Source organism: Chrysemys picta, unplaced genomic scaffold (genome assembly GCF_011386835.1).
Source record: "Chrysemys picta bellii isolate R12L10 unplaced genomic scaffold, ASM1138683v2 scaf648, whole genome shotgun sequence".
Classification (NCBI taxonomy): Eukaryota; Metazoa; Chordata; order Testudines; family Emydidae; genus Chrysemys; species Chrysemys picta.
This window is the reverse complement of record NW_027053355.1, coordinates 25,964-32,000: the sequence shown is the minus strand read 5'-3', so window position 1 is coordinate 32,000 and position 6,037 is coordinate 25,964. Positions and strand designations below refer to the sequence as shown.

The following is a 6,037-nucleotide window of genomic DNA, read 5'->3' as shown; positions in this document are numbered from 1 at the left end:
AGGGTCTGGGACAGGGTGTCACATTTTTCCTTGTCCTTCTGCACCTCAAAACTTTTTTTTTTAAAAGGCTACTAGTCAAATCCTGCAGTTGGGAGCCCAGTGTGCAGTGCACACAGCCCAGATACACAGCAGGGTTTATTGTAATCAGTGACTGCCCCAAGCCACATCATTCAGCTCTGGCTCCGGATCCAGATCTCAGCGTCCCCAAGTCCACCAGTGCTGGGTTTGGGGTTTCCAGTCTGAGCTCATCTCTCACTGCCATGATCATTTCAAAGCCTCGGCCAACACACTCCAGTGTCCTGAGTCACTGATGCTGCAGGGCTAGAGATCCTCAGCTGGTGGGAATTTGCAGAGCTCCATTGCCGTCCATAGCACTAAGCCAATTTGCACCATCCGAGCAGCTGGTTCTTGGAGTCTGGTACTGACTAGTGAAGGACTAGCTATAGGCATTAGCAGACTGAATCAAACTTGAGTTCCATCCAGTCCAGGAGCCCATCTCTGACAGCAGCCAGCACCCGATGGTTCAGAGGATGCTGTCAGAATCTCACAGTAGCAGCTGTGGAAGAATCTGTCTCCCAGATCGGCTTTCTACAGATCTCTAATAGGCCTTTGTCCTTATTCTCCCCCAAAGCGGAGTGACGTTAGCGCAGGAAGGAACAAAGGTACCTGTTCTAAATAGAGTTCAGCCTGAGAATTAGTCTGAATCCAATATGCTGACAGGCTGAAAAACATGAAGGGCCCAGCCGGCTCTGTAGTGCTCTGCGCTTTCCCAGCCAGCCAGGTCCTTCCTGAAGCCGTTGTTCAGAAAATAGGGGTCTCCTCAGAATTGCCCTGGGCTCATGTGCGCACGGTGGCTGGGGTGGGAGACTCAGTGGGGACAAGAGCCAGAGTCAGTCCAGAGCGACTGTAGGAGAACTACGCTGCGAGCTGGACTGTCCCCGTCCCAGGCAAACCGACAGGCTGCTTTAATGGTTAACGTGGTCTTGCCTCCAGCTTTCCTGTCTTTGTTTTAAGCAATTGTCCCGGCCTCCGGAGAATGTGAATAACTCCCGTAGGCTCGCTGATCACCGGGACCACACTCGCCCGGAGCCTTCCCCTTGCCATCAGCTCCCTCACTCCGTGCCCATAACTCTCCTCCCACAGTCCAGGGACCAGTTATTTTGCCCTTTGCTGTATTTTGTCTAGAGTCTCCTCTGTAAATGTGTGTGTGTGTGTGAGGGTGGGTGTGGGGGAGGGGTGAGAATTGCCATATGAAAGGTGGTGAGGAGAGAGCTTGTCTCTAGCTCTACAGAGCTTTGATCTCCTTGCTGTGATTCATACCCCTACTGCTGCGGAATAGAGGTGAAGGAGGCATGACCTAGTCTAGTGGCACTAGCCCATTTCAGTCATGAGGACAGAGGTTGCTGTGCTCTGGGTTTATCCTGCCAGCCTGGGGCTGGCCAGTCACTGTACTGTTATGTAATAAGGGTCCCCTGTGGAACGCATAATGAGCTAGCCAGGGTCAAAGGTTACTTGGTCCGTCCTCAGCCATGAATTTTAGCAGGCGGATGCTGCTCCTCCTTGTTTTCTCCTCTTTGTGGACTTTGGCGGTGCCCAGCAGTTCGTGTGTTGGGGGATCAACAAGGAAAAAAGAAGTTTAGCGACAGCAGAGAAAGGGGAACCCTGGATTAGCTTTATTCCAGCTCAATCATCACACCATTAATGATGGAAATGGTCTCTGCTCTGTCCTTTGTAGGGCTCAAAGAACACATTCCCTTCTCCATGGGCCTGGGCCAAAGCCCATTAAAGACAACAGAGAGACTGACTTCTGTGAGCTTTGTTTGGATCAGGCCACCTTGAACAAAGAGGGGTTGGACTCATTCCTGCGTCACTAGGCTTAGCCTGTAACCATCTCACTGTCCACTATTTCCTTTGACTGACGGGCTGGTCTCACCCTCACTCAGTTCCCGGACTAAGGAACTGGATCTGGGGAGTTTGTACCCAATATCCCCCACCTCCTCCCTCTTTACATCTGAGGGTCTCTCTGAGGAGTCCTTGCTGAGGACTGTCAAGTCATATTGCCCAGGCCTGATCTTCTTTGACTAAACACCAGGAAATACGGGCTTCCAGGGCTCCATCTGTGTCTTTGCATTAACCAGGTGTATCTTCCTGCCTCATTTAACTACCAGGCTCCTCTGATCAGCGAAGCAGCAGAAAAGCTTCCTGACTCAGGATACAGAGTAACTCTGCTGCTCAGTGCAGCATCTGCCAACCTGCCAGCCTTGAGGCCCAGCCTGTGATATGGTTCTGCAGATCCTAGGCTCAGTGCAGATCCTGGCAGCTGCGTGGGAATGTGCCTGAAAGCCGCTTTTGTGAGCCACCCCCACTAACTTGGAGGCCATCTGGCCACTGGGCCAGCCCCCAGCATAAAGCAGAGAAGCCTCGGGGATGCCGCAGCCATGCCCCCTCTCCCTTGGGAACACCTCCCTCTCCTGAGGCTGGGAGGAGGGTGGTGTTGGAGCCATTACAACAGGCCGATGGCGCCCATTACAGAAGAGGATCATCACACAGTGGATGACCAAAGTACACAGTACAAATTAGATCCCATTGGTGCCATGACAGGGCCTCTGCGTCCCCATTGCCATCTCCTTGACCCACATCCTGGGACCTCTGCTTCCTCACTGCACTAACCTAAGGATATTACTTACGTTCACGTACCAAGTCCAGGTCTTCTGATCTGGGTCTGTCTGCCGGCGTGCTCGACAGTGCACCCTAGGGAATCAACACAACGGCTCTCCTGTCAATGCTTACATTCTCCAGGGCGAACTTTCAGAGGTTCAGCCTCTCAACAAAGAGAGCAGTTTTCAAGACGTCTCACGGGAAATCAAACTCAGTCACAATCTGGGAAATTACCGAGGGACTGATGGCCGAATGCTACACTATTTCCACTGTTCCAGAGGGATTTCCTCAGAAGTATCTGGATGATTATGGTTTCAACACAACCCCTGCCTTTTACATAAACCCCAGGCCACCCCACTTACAGGTCAAGAAATGAGGATGCAAGGTGCCCCAGACATACATATGGGGCGCTGCCAGTTGTGAGAATATGGGACTGAGCAACGCTCTGCAATCTCAGTTCAACAAGTCAACAAAACTTACCTCAGCAAAGAAGGCAACTGAGGTGAGCGTGTGCTTCTTCCTGCCCCACTTGGGCCTTGGGCCTGAAATCCTTCCCTCTCTCATGTGGGGCTCTGGAACATAAATACCCATGAGTAACAGGGACAGCAAGCTCTACAGAGCAAATCCATACGGCAGATGGTAGAAAGAATAGCTTATACTATCTATCTATCTCTCTATCTATCATTACATGTTAATTCACTTACAGCATCTAGGCCTCCCCATTGTAGCTGAATGGCTCACAGTCAGAAGCTGGGATGTATCTGTTGAGGGGCTGGATTGTAGGATGAGAGTCCATGCATAGGCTCAGGCCAATATCTTCTTATGTCACTGTCCAAAGTCTGGCACTAACATTCATATTCAGGCATCTAAACGAGTGGATTGATTTTCAGAGGAGCTGAACAGCCACGGCTTCGGCAGATTCGAGTGAGAAGTTCTTGGTATTCAGCATTTGAGAAAAGTCAGGCCATTTATTTAGGTGCCTGAGTGCGGCATTGCAGCCTCTGCCATGGGTCGTTTACAATGAATATGGAATCAACATCATCTTGGCACGACAACCAAGTTCAGGATCTAATCGAACTGTATCCTCTCTGTACTGCTGTACGGTTGTGAAACATTGGGACTGCGCCACTCAGAGTGGGCAAAGCTGGAGGCTTTCCACATAAAATGCCAACGTTGTATATTGGGCATAGAGTGGAACGACTTCATTTGTAAAGCAGATGTTTATGGTCGCTCCGGTCTACAGACTACTGGGGCCATTGTCCGCAGATGGCGTCTTATGCTTTTCAGAGGACATGTGGAGAGTATGCCACAAGACCAGGCCTGCACAACACACGGCCCGTGGGGGCCCACTGTGTGGCCCGCAGGGGGATTCTAAACCCCACGCACACAAAGTCCCGAGGCTGGCGTGGCGGCGTGTAGTGAGTCGGTGTGGCTCCCCTCCTGCCCAGAAGAGGGAGCACCCTTGCAGGCAGAGGAGTGGGTGGAGCCACTGCCGCCTGTTCCCGCCCCCCGGAAGTCAAGGGGCGGGACAGGAAGTATAAAGGCCGGCCGCCAGAGCTCAGTCAGCCGCCATCCACTGCAGGAAGCAGACGTGCGGCCGGGAGCTCCCGGCCGGGAGACCTCCGAGGCCCGAGGACAGTACCCTGACTGGCCGGAGCTGCCCCGGACCCGCTATGAGGAGGAGCCGCCGGAGCCCGTCCGCTCCCGTCGTTGGGAGGAACCCTTGGAACCCCCCCACACTAACCCTGAAGGCGAGACCGCACCAGAACCCCTCCGCCCCTGCTGCTACCCGGAGGAGCCGCCCGAGTGCAATTGGCCTGATTTCCCTGCGGAGCTGCCGGACCTGCCACCAAGCCCTGGCCGAGAGGAGCCCATGATGGTGGACTGGCCCGGGCCCGGTGCCACGAGCGAGGTAGGCCCTGAGGGGGAACCTGGAAGTAGCCCAGGGGTAGCCGACCCCGGTCAGGCTGCAGACGAATGTGAGCCAATGTCAGTGTGTTTCGGTGAGGATGCCCCACTGACCAGCAGCTGTAGTAACCGCTGCTAGGGCCCCGGGCTGGAACGCAGTGGAGTGAGTGGGCCTGCGTTCCCCCCTGCCACCCCCGCTCACGGATGGCAGGCTTCCCCCTCACCTAACGCTCGGCTGTAGGAGCCTAGGCGTACATTAACTGTTTGCTCGCTCAGCCCCTGCATCTAAGGGCCTGAGCTATAACTGTGTGTGCCCCGCCCTGATCCAGGGCCTGGGCTCCTTAACTGTTTGCTCGCTCAGCCCCTGCCCCCTAGGGCCTGAGCTACACCTGTGTGTGCCCCGCCCTGATCCAGGGTCCGGGCTCTTTACCTGTTTGCTCGCTCAGCCCCTGCACGCAAGGGCCTGAGCCCCGAACTACCTGTTGTCGGCTCAGCCCCTGCACCCAAGGGCCTGAGCCACGAACTACCTGTTGTCGGCTCAGCCCCTGCACCCAAGGGCCTGAGCCACGAACTACCTGTTGTCGGCTCAGCCCCTGCACCGGAGGGCCTGAGCCCTGAACTAACTGTTGTCGGCTCAGCCCCTGCACCAGAGGGCCTGAGCCACGAACTAACTGTTGTCGGCTCAGCCCCTGCACCAGAGGGCCTGAGCCTTAAATTAACTGTTGTCGGCTCAGCCCCTGCACTGGAGGGCCTGAGCCCCGAACTAACTGTTGTCGGGTCAGCCCCTGCACCTGAGGGCCTGAGCCCCGAACTAACTGTTGTCGGCTCAGCCCCTGCACCGGAGGGCCTGAGCCTTAAATTAACTGTTGTCGGCTCAGCCCCTGCACCGGAGGGCCTGAGCCCCAAACTAACTGTTGTCGGCTCAGCCCCTGCACCAGAGGGCCTGAGCCCCGAACTAACTGTTGTCGGCTCAGCCCCTGCACTGGAGGGCCTGAGCCTTAAATTAACTGTTGTCGGCTCATCCCCTGCACTGGAGGGCATGAGCCTTAAATTAACTGTTGTCAGCTCAGCCCCTCCATCGGAGGGCCTGAGCCCTGAACTAACTGTTGTCGGCTCAGCCCCTGCACCAGAGGGCCTGAGCCTTAAATTAACTGTTGTCGGCTCAGCCCCTGCACCGGAGGGCCTGAGCCCCAAACTAACTGTTGTCGGCTCAGCCCCTGCACCAGAGGGCCTGAGCCCCGAACTAACTGTTGTCGGCTCAGCCCCTGCACTGGAGGGCCTGAGCCTTAAATTAACTGTTGTCGGCTCATCCCCTGCACTGGAGGGCATGAGCCTTAAATTAACTGTTGTCAGCTCAGCCCCTCCATCGGAGGGCCTGAGCCCTGAACTAACTGTTGTCGGCTCAGCCCCTGCACCGGAGGGCCTGAGCCCCGAACTAACTGTTGTCGGCTCAGCCCCTGCACCGGAGGGC

General features: G+C 55.4%; 1 long non-coding RNA gene across 1 annotated transcript in view; it reads right to left on the bottom strand.

Annotated features, from left to right (window-relative positions):
• Nucleotides 1-4,114, bottom strand: part of LOC135979093 (uncharacterized) — a 6,054-nt gene extending 1,940 nt beyond the window's left edge. Inside the window, exons 1-3 of the long non-coding RNA XR_010596418.1 lie at nt 3,363-4,114; nt 3,139-3,230; nt 2,688-2,751 (exon numbers count right to left, since the gene is read on the bottom strand). This is a non-coding gene — a long non-coding RNA (uncharacterized LOC135979093). The remainder of the gene's footprint in view (nt 1-2,687; nt 2,752-3,138; nt 3,231-3,362) is intronic.
• Between the last annotated feature and the right edge of the window lie 1,923 nt (nt 4,115-6,037).